Source organism: Agelaius tricolor, unplaced genomic scaffold, assembly GCF_023055355.1.
Source record: "Agelaius tricolor isolate 1412-34295 unplaced genomic scaffold, bAgeTri1.0.p SCAF_47, whole genome shotgun sequence".
NCBI lineage: Eukaryota > Metazoa > Chordata > Aves > Passeriformes > Icteridae > Agelaius > Agelaius tricolor.
The window spans coordinates 421883-440911 of record NW_027269307.1 but is presented as its reverse complement, the minus strand read 5'-3'; the positions used below and the strand labels follow the sequence as shown (position 1 = coordinate 440911).

At 34.8% G+C, this 19029-nt stretch overlaps 1 long non-coding RNA gene across 1 annotated transcript in view; it reads right to left on the bottom strand.

Annotated features, from left to right (window-relative positions):
* The window catches only part of LOC139604220 (uncharacterized), a 93808-nt gene that overhangs the window by 65854 nt on the left and 8925 nt on the right, over window positions 1–19029 (bottom strand). Inside the window, exons 3-6 of the long non-coding RNA XR_011683916.1 lie at window positions 18863–19002; window positions 17364–17516; window positions 4059–4150; window positions 2653–2822 (exon numbers count right to left, since the gene is read on the bottom strand). This is a non-coding gene — a long non-coding RNA (uncharacterized lncRNA). The remainder of the gene's footprint in view (window positions 1–2652; window positions 2823–4058; window positions 4151–17363; window positions 17517–18862; window positions 19003–19029) is intronic.

Sequence of the window (19029 nt, the reverse complement as noted above, 5' to 3'; positions counted from 1 at the left end):
TATTCCCAAAGAAAGGACTCAAACCAGCAGGATTCATCAGAAAATCCAGCTAGGAAACATGGAGAAGATCATGCTGCATCATTCATGTTCTGAAACTCTGTGCTCTGAAGTAAGATGCCTCCAGCATTGATTTTGTGCATGTAACCCTAAGTTATGCCTGAATTTTGCTGGGTTTCCTGAATTAAAAGCTGTTCTCCCTAGGAGCTAGATCAAATACAAACTTTTGTAACCCACCTCTATGACTATATCATCTAAAAAGGGGTTTGAGATACTCTCTCCCCACCTATATAGTTTTGCTGATGTCTTCTCAGATGATAGATATAATTATAGCCTGAAGTCTAGATATATCAGACCTCACATCTACACTTCTGCAGGAAGCATTTTATTTCCTACCAAAGATATAAGGCAGAGATTCTGTAAGTAGAGCCTATACAGAATTACTAAAATAAGTGGAAATCTGGGAATAAATATATGGAGAGTTTTCATGTGCTGCCATAGGATTAATTACCAACACCATTGAAAAACTACCTAATAAAATCAATATATAGTTGATATTTAGTTGATTATGTAGTTTTTATAGTTGATATCAATACATAAAATCAATAAAAAATATATCTGGGTTTTACAAATATACTATATTACCAAATTAAATATTTGACTCTTCAGTATCACAAGTTTAAAGAAGGTTATTTTTCTGTTAATATTGAAATCATCCATCTGATATCTCTTAAAGCTTGGAAAACTGCTATACTAACTACTTGCACATTTGATTTTTTTTCAATTTCAATGCATAATACTTCTTGCCAAAACAGAAGGGAAAAAAATACAGTGGCTTTCAAAACATTAACTCTGAAAAATACTTAAATGTTTTTGTATTCTGTCACCTCCCCACATTGCCCTGAGCAATTTATTTGGAAAATGGCATCTGTTAGAAGTGTGAGGGAAAAAAACCCCAACAATGGATTTAACTGGCCTTATTTTGGAAATTACAACAATTCAGCAGCAGGGAAACTTGGAAAAAATTATATTTAAGATGGATGATGACATTTTTACCCCCTTGTCTCTTTATTTTCCCTTCTTCAGGTATATTCACCAGAGCTTTTTTGAAAGTCTGGAAAGAGAGTATGTAATATTTCATTCCAGTATCTATCATAAAAGTGAACATTCTTTATTTTATCATAGATTATGATCTGTTGTGTGTACACAAAAGTCTTTTAGAATAGATTTTACCTCTCCTAAAGTTACATGTTACCTCTCTTAACCTTAGAAAAGCTATATGCTATGTATCTCAGAACAAATAAGAATATATGACTTTGGAAGCACTGTAATTAGAAAATTAGTGGTTTTTAACCCAGAGGCACTATAAATAATTACTGTTCTCTACATGTTTGAAAGTTTTATTAATTTTTTGGTTTAAAGTGAATAAATGCATGGGGTTTACCATTTCAAAGCTATATGAAAGTATCTTAATTTTTGAATAATTAGTCTCCTTACCCAGACACGATTTCTCAAAGAAAACTTTCTGGAGTAAACATGTTTAGTGCAGATGTATGATAAAAGCAATTTTAATTTAAGGTGTACCTTAAATATTTCAGTAAACATGGAAACTGAGGGAAAGCTATTTGAAAGCTTCCATGAGGTAAACTTCACATGGAAGCCATTAATAAATCACTAATATTCTGCAGTTCTTGCTTACACAGAAATAATGTTTCCATTATATAATGCTAGTGAAGTTAGTAAGTGGCTTATTACATCTGGATTTTATTTTTTATTTTGCTATGTTTTTCATTAGACTGTGACTTTCACATGTTTATAGAAAAACATGGGCCTTGCAGATGCTATCCTGAAACACAGACTGTATTACAAATAGAGACAAGAAGGAAACAAAATGTATGCCAGAAAGTAGATTTCCCACTCTTCTGTATATGGGGCTATTTGATTTTAATGACTTTCATTAAAAAGACAAAATTTCATTGAATGGAACAAGGAACAAACTGACAAAGATATATTACCAGAAAACTTCTGTATCTTCACAAATGCTATTTCACACTAGTCTGCCAATTTTGTGTTCTGCAATTATTTAAATTAAAAAAAAAGGTGATAAAAACTGTTTTGGTGAATGAGCTTAAGCACTAGGGAGCAGGACATTTACCTCCAGAAGGTTTTATATATTCCTTTTAGATGTGTGAAGAACTGTGGTATCTTGCCACACCTAAAGACAGGCTAAACAAAGAGGACAAAATAAGGTAATTAATTTATAATCATTAGAGCTTCTTTCCAAGACAGGATTCACTAAGCTAAAGTGTATTATTTATGCCATTTCTGTAGCATATGGGTCAGCACTTTCTGATTATATTGCCTGCTGTTTGGAGAGATACATGATACACCATGAAAAAAAATGAAACTGTCAGAACCTGTTGCTTTTAAGGACTTTTGACCAATATCAGCTATAAAGATTGCAAATACTGCTCCTCTAATGGATTTTTTTTCAGTACCCTACACAATCAAACACAGGCTTTGTTTCTTCTTCTCTCAAGAGAGTAAGAAGATTGAGACATCAGAAATTTAAATCAGATGTCTTTAAGGTTTACTCTTGCATTTTAATATTCACCTCAGTGCATGCTAATGTCAACACAAGGGGGAATTTCTTACTTAGCACACCACCTACACCATTTTAATGTAGGTCTCCCTTTTCCCATGCTTTATGCACTCCAGCCTTTTAAATTCACTTCAAGGGTGACTCAACAGATTATCCAGTGTACTGCTCCACTCAGCAAGATCACTAGGAGTTGTTCTCCTCATTTGTCCTCACTTTACCTGAACTAGAATAATGAACAAGAGCTGTTTTTCTCATAGAAGTTGCAAGTTCCTCCAGACACATTTCATAGAGTTTTACACGTCAACAAGATTTTTAAAATGACTGTTGTGATACAGAGATAAAACAATCCTAGAGAAAAAAAAACAGAACTTGACAGACTGTTGGTTAAAGATACTTTTCTACAAATACAGCCCAAATGTAAGAAACACCTTGCATAAAAATTATCTGTGTATTGCTGAAAAAATGTTTTATTCAAAAAAATATAAAATATTCATAAAATCTTTTCTCATGTTGAGACACTCAGATCTCACCTAGTGTCCTTTCACCTGTGTGAAGAACAGTTCAGGGAAAATTAGTGGGTGGTGGAATAAAAGTTTGTTAATTAATGAGCCTAACTTCCAAAACTGAGTATCATGTCCTCTTTGAAAATAATTGAGAGCATGATTTCAGAATTTTTTCAAGGCAAGGCATGAAAGAGAACAATTGCATAAAGTTATTCAAATTACATTTAATTTTATGTTCATTTGGGAGCACAAATAGAGGAAGTTCTGTCATAAATGGCTGTAGGGCAAATCAGTGAGGTTTTTAGAAAATCATGTAGAGGAAGAAGATTTTATATGTTGCTCTTTTAACTTCTGAGTAACAATAACACTGCAACATTTATTTTGTAAAACAGCTGAATCAGGATGGTCATTAGATTAGTCTTTTGACACTCAATCTTACTAAGAAAGAAAAATCCAGATATTTTTCATTTATTATGAGCATTATTTCAATTGTTTTTTCTACATGCTTCTTTTGGTTAGAGAGAGAAATATCTTGTGAGTTTATAGGCATTAGAAAGAGCCAGATAATATAATAAACCTCAGGTGGTTCTAAAGAATACATACCAGCTCAGTCAACAGTATTTTTCTCCTAGCATGCTAAATAAATATAAAAATTTATCCAAATAGACAGAGAGATACAAGTTTACTTTTGAGAATGAAGGTTTTACTTGACAAGGGAAAAAAGAAACTTTTCAAGTAGTTACTAATTTGACTTTTCTCTGAAGCCCATTGGTTTACCAGAAATTTTACCCAGAAGGTATTTTTGATGAAGATTTTTGTGCAAGAGGGGTTTAAAACGAAGGTAATTTGTCTTAGTAATTCACATCTGTTTTCTATACAGTAAGACTGAATTCACTTAAATATTTATGTGTCTTTCATATTCCCTTTTGGCTAGAAATAAAGTGGGCTAAACTTACCTAAAATGAAAATTTACTCGAAATCTGGGTTTCAACTGTGTATAAGTCTCTTGTTCTGTTTGGAAATGGTTCCCCAACTTCAGAGTTAAACACTGCGAGAGAGCACATAAAAGATAAATTAAAAAAAAATTAGTAGTGGAATCAAGACAAGCAGACAAACTGCAATAGAAAACTCAACCCAAAAGAGACATTTCTGGCCCCCAGGACACTGTTGAGCTGATTCTCAAAGAAAACACATTTTTAATATTAATGTAGGTGCAGAAAGGGGGACATCTAGAATAAAAGCAGAGGTAAAGAGTGTGATCTGTATTTTTTCTCTGTAGAGGTTGCTAGAGAGAAAGTAAAAACATATATATTGACTGACACAGAAATTTTCTATTTTGCCCTGTTCTTTATCCAACAAACTTGAGACAGGAAAGCCACACTAAGACAATTCAAAATCTTGCTATGGTTCTGGTAGCCTGAGTCTGATGAAGACCAATTGGCTATAACACCACAGAGTCTTTCAGAAAACCATAAAAAACAACTGAATTTCCTTCTGTTTTAAGTGAATGATTCACAGGAGTCTGACCAATAATAATAGAAAAATTTTGCCTAAATATTATTAGAAAGGAGCCTCCTTCAGTGGAGGTAGGGCTCTTCTGCACATGCAACTGAGAAAAGAAAGCCATGAAGCCCAAAGCATTAGAAGAATATTTTGGAAGCATCATGTATCAAATGGTAAAATGCATATTAAGCAAATTTACCAAGCTGGAAAAATTAAGGAAAAGCTGTAAAAATTAAGGAAAAAAAACCCAAATCATTCTGATTCATTAAGCTTTGCGGACATGCATGACAATTTAATTATGAGAGACTGAAGGAAGTAGTAATACTAAAACAAAACAAGCCATACAGATAAATTGCTATCAAAATTAACATGTTTAGCATTTATGGAATGGGCCCATTCAGTTTCAAGTTTACCCAAGGGAAATTCTTGAAATTCTGAAGCCTGAAGAGAAGATAAGAATTTTCAATGCATACACACTGTGAAATTTTCAAAGATAAGGTGTTAGTTTTGCTTCAAGTGTTACTTTGTGTTTTGGAATTTAAAAGACAAAAAGTAATTTGTCTTTACAATTCAGTAATCCATAAACATGAATGGCCTAATGTTTGCCACATTGAGAAGAAAAAGCCTGCAGTTCAGTTTTTGACAAAACTTGCAGTAATAGTGAAGCAGCAGGATTAGTTTTGCATGAAAGATTATTAGAGGAAGCTAATAAAATTCAGTTAAAATTCTTAAACTCTTGTAGATAAAGCTGGTAATATTTCTGAGATCAAGATCATTTAATCAAGATCATTTAATTAGGAGCCAAGAATAAGTGTATTTTTTCTGGATTTTTTAACAAAGTACACATTAAATAATAATTTAACCTTTTGCAGTTTTTCAAATTTAGAACATTTGGATATCATAAAAAGGAGAAATAAAATTAAACTTTACATGTTGTATTTTTATAGCAAACAGAAATAGTCAGAAAGAGGACATCTAATCCTATATTTTGGATCTCATTGAGTCCTCTGAGCATTATTCATTTGAGCAGCATGAATCTGAAAATATTACTAAAATTCTACATGTTACCACATTAACGTATTTTCTTTATAAACCATGAGTAGTACCACAATACCTGAAACTTTTTTAAATGGCAAAAGTTATTACAATTATATGCAAGTAGATCATGTATTCTAGAAAAAAAGCATAATGGGCAGTATGAGGACATCATCTGAAGTAAAGAGAGGACTAGAAGTATTTGCAATCAAATATCCATAGATGTGGTAGAAATTACTAATTTGTCAAAAAATTTATTGTCAAGAATGAAATAAAATTAACCTAGTGCTAATCAATTAAATACTCCAATTATGTGATAAAAAATACCCCAGAAAAGCAGACCCATAAATTAAAGTCTTTTGCAGTGCTAGAAAATTACAGCCTGTGCGAGAAAGCATATTAGATCCTTTGTTTGATTCAGGTAAAGAATGTCAAAGAATCAAAGATTCTGAAAGGTTTTAATGGAATTGTAAAAGATCTGTCAAATGCCACAGGAAAAAAACAATTTCTAGCTGTACTTTAGCAACACCTGATTTTTAAGGTGGTGGCAGACATGTAGAGACTCCACCTGTGACCCTACACTTTAATATCAGTATCCAAATATCCTAGACCAAACTGTCATTTGATATTTATACCATCAACCCAATCTTATAAAAATAATACATATGCATAATCCAAATAGATTCATGTAAATACAAGTAATAAATAACTTACAATGAAGAAAATAATAAATTAAATTAAATTCCTATGGATTAGCAATAAAGACATCATTTTCATCTCTGGATAGGTGTTAAGATATTTATGCCATTTAGACTGCAACTGACTGTGCACTCAAGTACCTCAAACCAACCTGATCAAGCTGCTCTATTGATTTTTTTTTCTCATCTTCAGATAAGGTTTGCTTCATTGGCTTTGACCCATATAATTAAAAATTACTGGGTGATACTATGGTTTTTTTCACCATAATGGTCATCAGCCAGCAGTTCCACGTACCTGGGATCGATCAATAGCCCAGTTTCTATTAAATCCTGAAGTACATTAGTCTTGCCTACTAGAACTAGATGCTAGGCTTTATTATTTACCCTCACATACCTTCCCAATACACATCCAAGGATAAAAGTGTTACTCAGAGCTTCATCCTTGAGATGCTCATCGATGCTGATGAAGCCAAGAACAGATGATATTTCTTAATTCAAATCAGAGAGCCAACAGAGGCCTTTGCTTCTCCTGACCAGCTTAGTAAAATGCACCAAATAATTCTTTTACTGGCTTCATCTGTATGATTTGAGACATCAGCAACTGTCTCCTCACTACCTTGCAGTGCCCATATCATTTTCTTGCCTAGTCCTTTTCTGACCCTTTCAATTTTTGATAAAGAAGCACTGTCTTAATTTCCCTGTTTTTTCCCAATGAGGCAGCACCTGCTTTGCTTCTTTTCCTACCTCCTGTGAGGTTTTGACTAAAGTTAACATACCTCTCTCACCAGCTCTAGGACATGACCATTTTATCACCCTTGGAGTTCTCTGAACCCAACACATTCACAAAGAGAAATAACACCCCCAAAATTGGCTCCAACCTCTAATGCAGACAAGGCTACAGGTGTCTCACAAGAGCTCTTCTGCTGTGAATCCAAAGCATTCTTCTACCCCTCCTTTAACTCAGTCTCTTAACTGGAATTATCTGCTAGGCTGTATTTCTCTCAGGAATTGTGTATCAACAGACAAAGAAGCCCTTTACATTGTGTTTAACTCTTGTGTTTCTTTTAAGGTCTAGTGTTTTTGTCTAGTAGAAAAAATCTAGTAGAATTTGATGAGTAGAATACAGTTCATGTAACTGTTCACCCAGCATTCCTTCTAATTTAGTGTGTCATTTTCTCAAAGTTTGTGCAATTAAGTGCAACCGGTCTGCTCCAAACATTCTGACACAAATGTTGAATAATAAGTCTTGCATAACTACAAGATTAGGTTTCTACATTTATTAGTACTGGGTTTTAACCCAAATTATTCTCTATTTTTCATTTAAAAGAAATGCTTATGCTGATTTCTAAAAACTGAACAGGTATGGAAGCCCATTTCATGTTCACTGAATAGCTATACTATTTCTCTCTTGAAGGAACACAAAGAAAACTACAACCTTTACCCTTTGCTTGTTCTTCATGGATTCTAGCATGCTGTGAATTCAGCTGTACATTTATTGTGAAATACAAAAGTCTTCTACAACACTGCTTCCAGGCATCTTTTAATAGCTGGAGTGTTTGTCTGGAGAGGCACTATGCCACAAAGAGTCCTTTCTCTTCACCTCATAACTTAAAATACACTTTTCAACCTTAACCTAGACTACTCATGAAGTTTGGTTTAATTGTAAAGCTGCACGTGAGATCTAAGGAAATAATTGTCTTAAGAGAAGTGAGATTTCATTTTAGGAGTTACTGTCTAAATGAGTTTCATAAACAAAATCAAACTCTTACTACTTTACTCTTACTTACATAGACCTCTCATTATCTTGCAAGTATTATCAAGGGCTCCATCAAATTTACTTTATACCAACCAATTAGACAAAATTAAAAAATTAATTACTATTTCTTTATTTTATAAAAGTACTGTGAAGTTTCACTGATTGATACTTACAAAGCAATTATTTCTACTAACAGTTTCCTAGTATTTTAACTTCTAGAACTTTATTCATCATTTATGTTCATTACTATTCTTCCAATAACAATTTTAGTGACATTTATTGGTATGTTTTTATTTTAAATCCTATCAAAAATATAACAGTACAGAAATATTTTTTCAGGAGTAAAGATGTTTGTAAGGCTATTTCATAGTTTGTATTTTTCTTAACATTTGTAGTGCAGTAATTAGAGTTCTTCAATCTCTAATTATATCTACAGCCATGCTGGGTAGTTGGAATTAATTTTCGTGACATTTAAGAGACAATGTACAAATGCTGAACCTCTTAAACCACTACGAAAAATAACCTTCCATATTTTGTATCCATAATAATGGATACAAATATAATGTATCCATATGATCCACCCTATAATCTAAGGGGGTTTTTTTTGGACCTGGATGGGGTGAGTGTCTAACTTTTCCCATCATTTTTTCCTTTGAGATGTTCCCTTTAACTGGTTTCTATTTTACAGTAGATACTCTGATTGATGTCCTTTGTAAGCTCTACTGCCTAACTAGAAGTTCACCCTCTAGAAACAAAACTAATGCAGTGAAACACCCCTTCATCTCTCTTGTGTTAAGATACTGATGCTTAAGGTCCGTTGGGTTGGTTCAAAGTTTTGGTTTTGAAGCTGGATGTTCAAAAAGCCCCACATCCCAATGGCAATATTTTTAAGGAGTACCAGCAATGACTGCATGGACACTTAATAAAAACCATACAATGACTCTTCTAGTCAAGATGTTTTACCATGTTGATGTAACAAGAATCTTAACTGTGTCTTTATCCATCCCATTCCTAAGTAGGTTGTATGACATTTATGGGATGACCAAGATGGAGACAAACATTTGGCTATATGGATGTATGTTTCTAATAACTGCATTTTTTTCTTTATTTTCTGTAACACCAAGAAATGAAAGATTTAATATTACTAGAAAATGTATTTAGGAGTATGTGTCTTAAAATAACAAAATTTCTGAAGAAATACTTTCAGACAACCGGATGAGAAAAAGGTACCAAGAAATCACATAGAGTTCATTAGGGAGAAAAATATGATGCAGTTTTCAATTTGCTACAAATATCTGACTAGATCTATGATGCACTAAGCTATAAATTTAAAACCAGCCTAGACCTTCAGCTGCAGATATCACTTTGCTGCAGGCTTCAAAACAAGGAAAATAACTGTTAAAAAGAGCTGAAAGGAAGATTTTTTTTTTTTTTGTAGACAGACTGTTCTTTTGACTTTGTGTCCTGCTAATAGCATCTTCATGTAGTGCACTATGACTTTGTTTATTTGTAGCAGATGTCTATCTAGTGTCACATTTGACCTCAAATTTATTGCAAATTGTACCTACTAGCTTTCATCCTTTGCAATGAAAGCCTACAAAAGGCTCATTTTCTAAATCTGGATTTGTACATCAGAAGTTACTGAAACTATTGGTGAGGAAAAAAGGAAAAGTTCTTGTCAACATAGCCTTCCTCTGTCATCATAAACCCAAGGAAGGTGTTTAGATTAATCACAGCAAAACAGAACTTTTAGAATATATATTTAATTCTTTCTCTTTAAGGCTCCCATAAATCATAATCATTATGCGCCATGCCTATGTGCCCTTGATTCTGACAGCCATAATCTAATCTTATAACTCAGGCTCCCCAGAAAATAATATTTTTCTTATGTTTTTTCTTCTTACATAGGCATTTTCCTGCCACTTTCCAGGATTACAGCTGATTTGAGTTAGGGTGATAGGGTCATTTCAAGGTCACCCAAATAGATTAATAAATAGCAGGATTTGTGTAACTCTAGGGTGTCTATATGTGTATTCAGAGGGCTTTTTTAAAAAGATGGTTAGAAATAGTTTTTAAAAATAGTTTTTCTTTTTTTTATTAATATATTTATGTCATTGCACCTTTTAGAGCAAACAAACAAATTAATAATTAACCAATTAACAATCTGCATCTCAGACTGATGTAAATTACTGCTTATAGTCTGAACTTACTTATGTTTCAGCTACAGAACTCCATGAGAATTTGAGAGATTTCTTCTTTTTTTGTTATAATATATTCCATTGGTTTGATATTGATGGCAATTGTGAACTGTGTTTTGGGTGTGTTTTGGCAATATCATGACCTTCCTCATATTCCTTGCATAAAGAAAAAATCAAACCAGCAGTACTCTATTGAGAAAATTAGACCCTCAGTAAAGTCTATTTACTAAGTTAAATAAACTAAAGTTAATTTATCTAAGTCTGCTAGACTATTTATCAGCCTTACTGTAGAGAAAGTTTTTATATGGTATATTTAGAAACAGAAAAAAATGAGAAAAGCAGGACATGCTTAACCAAAACCATACCAAGATTGTAACTTCTTGAATATATATTTTCCCATCACCTAGCTCACTTTCCCGAAGAAATAATTGATTTTAAACCTTTTTTCTTTCATGTATGTGCTCAACTTCTTCCCAAAACCTTGCAATCACTGGTATACCCTTCTTCTTCATCAGCCACGAGCCCCAGAACCTGCATTTGGAGTAACAGGAGTTCCAGTTTGCTCTCTGGGTACTCTGGACAAACAGCTTTGCCCCTGGGCTCTGGACCTTGGCTTATTCACCAACATCCCTTGGAGTGCTTGAGGAACCTGCCAAACCTCATTGCTGCAACTCAACCTGCTGCTCATTGCTGCAACTCATCTAGATTGAATTTTATCAACAGCTCGACACATTTCTTCTCAGCAACTCTGAATTCTTTAGTGGAAATATCATGACATTGTTCAGAAGCACTCACTAGCTGAGCTGAATGAAGTAGACAGAAACCAAAGACAGCAACCCCACAGGAATTTGAACAGAGCAAAGGCCTCTAATTTATGCAGAGATTAAAGTATGACTTGCTAGGAAGTCTAATTCACCAAAACAATTAGGATTTGATTTTATTCTAGTTTGCAGCAGTGCCATTACCTTTCCATCAGGCTACAGAGACGTTCAGCAGAGAATTGCTTTTTATTTTCCCTCAGAATAACAATTGTTGCATTATGAGTTGCTTAAATATTCATTCAGGTTCAAGAGGTAGGAAAAGTTCCCAGACTTAAAATAAAATCTGATGAGGCTCCTTTCATTTTTGTGGCAGGGTAATCAAAGATGCAGGGGAAAAAAAAAATCAACTACCTGACTGCTAAAGAAGGGCAGAGCCAACAGTGTGAGCCAGCACAGATCCACAGGCTGAAAACAATGGAAATAGAAACATAAAGGAAAATAATCATCCCTGACTTGTTCATGTTGTTGATTCATTTTCTAAAAATGCAGCAGAAATTAGGTGCCTATGATTTTCTTGCTAATTCTAGAATATTAAACCTTTATAAAATAAAATGGTGTCTTTTCTCTTGTCCTAGGTTTCAAACTTTACTGTTGAGACATAGCTTTTCTTGAAGACTAAAGAGGCACATTTCATTTAGTATTTCAGGCTTGATTCTCCCATTGCCTTATAGCTTATACTTCAGCTGAGCCTAATATTATTCAGATTCACTAACATTTTCAGCCTGCTCTCCACTGATAAAAAAAAACCTTCACTCAAGAGCCTGCACAAGATTTACCGAAAAGAGGATGAGAATGCTCAAGAACAAAAAAATTATTGTGCTGGTAATAAAAAATCCAGGTCACACATTTAGAAATATTTCATTCTTGGTGTTCACAAGCAATCCCCAACACTGGTCTGGTTTAAGAATGAAACCAGTTTCTGTGCACACTGAGCTCTGTCTGGCAATTTTTTTCCAGTGATATACTCCAACTTGTACATAATATATTTGTTCATCTAAGGAACATGATGAGTTTCAGAGAGAATTCAAACCAGCCATGTGTGTCACACCCTTTCTCAGTTTTATCTCATCACAGCTACTGACAAGATAAAAAGTGCAATTCCAGAACAACGCTAAGCACACTAGAACACCTGAAAGGAGAAGCAATCTCACAGTCAGGGAGATGATGAGGAAAATTCACTCTTGCTTTTCCATCTATTCTTTTTTTTCCCTTCTTTTTTCTTCCCCTGCCTCTGAAGGGCAAAGGGGAAGGGGAAGAGCAAGAAGTAAAACAGACTGCTAAGAAGAGCAGCATGTAAGCAGGATTAGTCTCAAAGTTGAAAGGAATGGAAAATTTTCTCTTTCTTCCACTCACAGTCTCTTCTTTTTCTTCTTCCCTGGGTTTCCCTTGTTCCTCTTTTCTCTCAGCACAATCCACCTTCAGTATACATCACTAACACTGCCAGCTCCCATTACCTCCCTTTTTGCCTCAGTAACAATTCCTCCATCAACTGTGGCCATGATGGCTCCTCCACACTCACTTTTCATTTATATCATTTTTATTTTATTTCATTTATATTCATTTATATTTTTCCTGGGAACAGATAAAAAGAACAGGGTGCAGTTAGGGGAAAGTCTCACCTCAGTGAGGAGGTATGTATTTAAACCAGGCTCCTTAAAAACCAAAACAAAACTGGCAAAAAAATCCATCTTCACATTATATTTAGTCATCTATATTCTCAGAGCCATTTGAAACAGGGCTGGGGTTTAGTACCTCATGCCATCTATGAAAGACAACAGATTAAATCACTGCTTTGCTTTAAATAATTTGGGGTTTGATTGGTCCCATTATACTTAGCAATTAGGAGAGTTATAAATTAAAGAAATATAAAATGGATAGATCAATCACAATTCAGTGTGTAAACAAAGTGGGAGTACTTATGATATAATTTACAGAGTATTCAAGACATTATAATGCTGACAATTCATTCAAATGGCAAGGAATGTAACAAAATGTGAAAATAGCAAAACATCAATCAAGTCTCTTGAAAAGACTGCAGCTGAATAAAGGGAAACCCATTAATTTAATCTCATTTGGCCATTTTTCTCCTCTCTGAAAGAAAACCACAGATCTACTCAATGACTTCACAGGGCACAGCAGTTGAAAAAAGAAAGAGGGAATTAACCAAAATAAGCCTCCCAGGGAATCTTTGAAATATATGATTCTATTTGATTCCTTAATTTCTTAAAATTAACCATGTCACACCTCAGTATCTGGAGATACTTTTAAAAACCTACAACATTCAGAAAGGAAGATCACATAGCAGTATTCCTTTTTTAGACCAAAAATCAAAGACAGCCTTATTGATCCAGGCAAGTGTTTACACAGATATCATGTCAAGGCTGGAAACAGAGCCCACATTTTTTTTTATTTTTTCACAATATGAGCTAAAATAGATGCATTGGTAACTGTTTTTGGTTTTTTTTCATCTAAAATCTTAACCATAAAGAACTGTGTCAAATAGACTTCTCAAAAATTATCTTTGTTAAGTTGGGAAATCAAAGATTGATAATCCAGGAAACAGGAGAACTGATGTTGTCAGTTGATGTTTTCAGCTATATTTTATCATTTTAAATGAACAAGTTGTACCATTTTTGCTCCTCAGTCATGACTGTACATGAGAAGAAGAACTTAACCAGTACCTACTGACAAGCTGGAGCAGGTGTCCTTTTTCAAAGAGGTCGCAATAAAATGAAAGAAAAAAAAATATAAAATACATTTAAAATGATCGCTGGAAGTCACTTGAAAGCCTACATCACCACCCTCTGATACAGAGAAGAATGTAGACTTCTGGAAATCACTGCTAGCAGGATTGTCGGAGAGAATCTGAAAGTCTCAGACTTTAAACAGTCTCTGCACACAGTTTAAATTGTTAAAATTCAGGTTTCACTGAAATCATGTCATTTCCTAACTTTGGAGAACCTGAGTTCCTAGTTTCATTTTTTTGAACATTGTGCCCACTGACATAATTTTTAAAAGTTATAAAAGGTATTTAGACCCCATGCCATATTTGATAAACTACCAAAGCCTGTTCAATGTTGAATGAGCTGGAGGTATGAGTTTTTTCAGTGTCCCACCATAAATTAGCAAAATTCACACCAGGGCTTTCAAATCTGTGTGGAATTTGACCCAAGAAAGAGTACCCAAGAGATGGCCTCTTACAGAAGGTCAGTTACCTTTCCCCACTGTCTCTGGATGATGCAGAACAGATCTTTTGCACACAGCTGTACCCCTGCTACCCTGGTGTTTGCAGCTCTAGGCAAATCTGGGACCTCTGGGCATCCTCTCCCACCTTCCAGCTGTGTGGAAGGTGTGATGGAAGATACAGCCACACAGTTTTATAATGTACTACTTTAGTCTCATTCGTATAGGCCAGCCCCAAACTTTCCTCAGTTAATATAACATTATTTGATATCAATTAACCCTACCTGAATGAAGATTTTCTGGGAAACCACTGAAAACCTTTGGCTTTGGAGTCACTCCTACGACATCATTAAAGAGGAGGCTATAAGCTTAGAAATAATTTTTGTCAACCAGGATAAATTTACTTTCTTAATTTTCAATTTCACTTTGCTATTTTAGCATCAGAATACTCTATGGTCTTTCACATGATCTTATTAATATTTGAGCATGTATTTATACACGTGGAGCATCCCAAACACAAGTGTGTAACTCAATCAGCCTAAAAAGAGCTCAATTAATCTGAACTGAGATTTCTAAATTCACAAACATTTTATCCAGCAAACCCTCTCTTCACCTCCACTTTTTAGCCATGCAGTTGGAGCTACAAAGATGGCAAATTACAGCTCTGCTAAGAGCTTTGACTTGGGAGCCCTTGCTATATTTTGGCATAATTTCTCGTGTTTTACAGGTGGCTATAAGATATTTTTAAGGCATAAAGAATCTCTAAAATTTGTGTATCAGAAGAAACTGCTGCCAAATGAGGAATTTTTACAGATTTTCAAATATGGTTGCTAACAGAAGAAATAGGAGTGCTACCATTGCTATTCCTGAAGGAAAAGAAAAAAGACAAAGGTTAGGCAAAACTAAATGAGCTTCTCATGTGAAATTTTATTCTTCCCTGACTCTGGACCTTTTTATCAGATAAAACAAATTGCTGACCATGTGTACCAGGGCAGAAAGAGGCCTTCAGAGGAGAAACTGATTGGAGTGGGCAAAAAAAACATCATCAGCCATGAAACTACTTCACACTAATTCAGCAGAAAGCCAGAAATCATCCCTTCCTTTTTGCAATATTAAAAGAGATTATTTATTGTGACCACTTAACAACTAAGTGCCATTATGTTCACTTGTTTGAGAGATTTCCTGATTGTTTTCCATAATAATAATAATAATAATGAATAATATTAAATACTACTACAAATAATAATAATAGTACCACTTATGCTTGGGTTTTTTACCTGGCATTTTTTTCTTATGGGTTCACATAAAAACTGAGAGTTTAGAAGTATGAAAGTTTGGAAAAATTTTTTTGGCAGAGGAGAAAATGACAGCGCTATGGGTATCAGATGCACAGCAAGATACTCACAGTGGAGTCTGTATAAGAGACATTTCACTATTTTCTTGGAGCTACAGGATTTCATATAACAAAACACTGACTTACTGTGCATTTCACCATTTTGTTCACATTGAACTTCTTAAAAATTTGCAAGAATTTAAAATACTGGAGGAGACAGAGCTGATTTGAATACAAAGGACACTGCCATTTCATTTCCTAGCTCTGAAAACCAACATTGGGTCCTGCAGCATTTTTATCATTTTTCTGTTGACTGACACTTGGAAACACCCACTTCATTCCTAGCAGCTTCACTCACTGAATCACTTCCAATTGAGTTGAAGAAAAGTGCACTGAAAGTCCATAGATGAAAAATCTTATCTGACTACTGTGTGACTCCTTTTTCTTTTTTTTTCTGTTCTTTTTTCACCCTTTTTTAAAAAATCCATTCCCTGCACTTCTGTCAGATTCCAAATGTTTTTTTCTTAGGAGAATGTGCAATCTCTTTCTAGTAATAATTGTGAAATGTGTAAGGAAATTTCAATATTGTTTGATTTCTCTACTCATAACAACTTTTAGTGTGCCAATCTACATGCAAAAATGTTCATACAGCTTTCATTGTCTAAAGTCATACTTAACATTAAACTGTAAGTGTAGTGGTTGTCGACAACAGATTTTTTTTTTTAATAGCAAATGCAACATATGCCAAAGCCTCAACAAACACAATTACCCAAAGTTGTTAAGTTCAGTGTTAATTTTCCATACTCACAGTGCCAGAAATATGTTTTGAGTTTTCTTGCCACACTTGTGTATTTATACAGCATGGGAAAAATAAATGCATTCTCTTTTCAGAAGTAGAAGCAAATAGGATTCCTCAACAATTAAGAAACTGGAATCACTTGTAAAATCTGTAAATTTTGTACATCTATACAAGCATGTGGTGGGTTGAGAGCTGGCCAAATGCCAATGCACCCGCTAAATTCATTTATTCATTTTCTGCTGTGAGATAAGGATTAGGAGAAGGGCAAAAGTAGGTTCTAAACTTTAAAGGGTATAAATAAAGTTTCATTAAAAGAACTAAAAGAAGAATAATAAGAATCAGAATAAACCTTTAGAAAACTTCTCCTCCCCCATCTCCTCTCTGGTATTATCAGTCAGCTTACCACTTCTAAAATAATATTTCTTCAGTCCATCTAGGGAGAGGAGTCTCTCCTGCCATGCCAGGGAGATTTTTCCACAAGAAACTGTTCTCTCATGGTTTTAATTTTCATGAATGGCAGCTGCCTGGAAATCTGCAATCATTAAATCCCTCCCACAGTTTGGTAGTCTTCCCACAACTACCAAACATGGGTCATCTCAACTCATCCTTTAAATTGCTTGATTTTAATTGCTTGATGAAGCAATTTTAAGGATGAGCTGTTCTAGCATAGAAACAAAAGTTCTCTTTATTTATCTCTGGGAACAGAGGTTTTCTTCTTCTATTCCCGGGGCAAAACTTTTCATCTCTCTCGTCTTTCTCATTCTATTCAAGCTTTTCACTGAATCACAGCTACTTCAATGTCTGCTTGTTTCAACACAGGTGTTTACTCTGTTCATGGCTGTGATTAGAACACTGCATCCCCCCAGTGCATTCCATGAGTTACAGGAGAAAAAAAAGAGTCTGATGTCTCAATCATCTCTTCACCATAGCCTTACCACAGAATTTCAGGGCAGGGTTAAAGATCTCCTTCCATCTCAGATTTGACTCCTTCTTCACTGACCTCAGTGTCTCCATGTTATTCTCTTCACGTGCCTTCATTTTTCCTTTTCTCTGATTCGGGAGAAGGGTAGGGGGGAAGCTCCTCTCCTCTGAAGAAAGCAGGAAGCAAGAGAGGTTTTAGCAGTTCTTTCTTCTCTTAAATATCGTGATTTGTAGAGTTTTTCTAATTGGTTACTTGCCATATCAATTTTTTTATAGCCAGCCAGTAATTGGCTCTGCCAAGCACACAGGAAGCTGTAATGTTCTCCAAGAAAGAATTACTTATACATCTGATGTTCTTTCTTTACCTCAAGTAAAAACCAAATTATTTCAAATCAAATTATTTACAAAGTAGTAAAACTATAATCTTGACATTCTCTTTGTACATATAGGTGACATATATATACACAAAAACATTGCCAATGACACTTAAAACCGAAAAAAGAGAAAAAGGTGATGGTCCTGCTCTACTAGCGCAGCCTCACCTTGATTACTGTGTGCAGTTTTGGAATTATTAAAAGGATATTAAATTGATAGAGAATATTCAGAGGAAGAAAAATTACTATGGTGAAGGATCTGGAGGGAAAACCTCAGGAGGAGAGGCTGAGATTTGTGTTCAGCCTGGAGAAGAGGAGACAGAGGGGAGACTTTGTTGCAGTTACAGCATCCTCTTGAGGAAAGGTGGAGGGGCAGGCACTGATCTCTTCACTCTCATGACCAGGGACAGGATTTGAAGGAAAGCCATGAAGCTGAGTCAGGGGATGCTTAGCCTGGATATCAGGAAAAGGTTTTTCATCCAGAGGGTGCATGGGCACTGGAACAGCTTCCCAGGGCAGTGGTCACAGCACAAAGCCCAACAGAGCTCAAGAAGCATTTGGACAATACTCTAGGCATTGTCCATATGGCGTCTTGGGGCATCCTGTACAGAGCCAGGAGTTAGACTCAGTGATCCTTGCAACTCAGCATTTTCAGTGCTTCTATATAAGCTATTTTTTAAAGATGCTTTTAGAAACATGAATTCACAGATTTTAATGAATATAGTCTTTAATAACCATTTTCTGTATTCCATACCAACTCCAGAAGACACATCACTACTGGTGTGACATAGTATTGATTTTAATTTGAGTTTACTTCAGACTTTATAATGTAGTTTCAGAAATCATTATAAATAATGATTAGTTTGAGTGTGCATTATTTGTGCTTTATGGTCATTAGAGTTAATGGGACTTGGAATTATTTAATTCCTGCTATCTTGCTTATCTTAGATGTTTCTGTCCTCAGGCAATCTAGACAAAGAGGTATTTGGTCCTCAGAGGGCACTGTTCCCATAAAAAGGAAGCTGTCAATGGTGATACTGCAAATGTGCACAAAGCACTGATCTCCATGTCTGTGCCTATTTTTCAAAACATAAAATTAAACACAAAAAGCATGTTTTCAGATCTGAAGACTGACTTACATATTTCCTCCTTCATTTTGTCATTACGCTTGGATAATTCTCATCAGGATTCTTCATGAGTGAAAACAGAGACATGCTTGTTGAGCCTTCCCAGTGGGGATTTCCCAATAAATGGTGTGGGACATCTTGTATTCTGAGTGCTGAACAACAGGAAAAAAAAAAAAAAA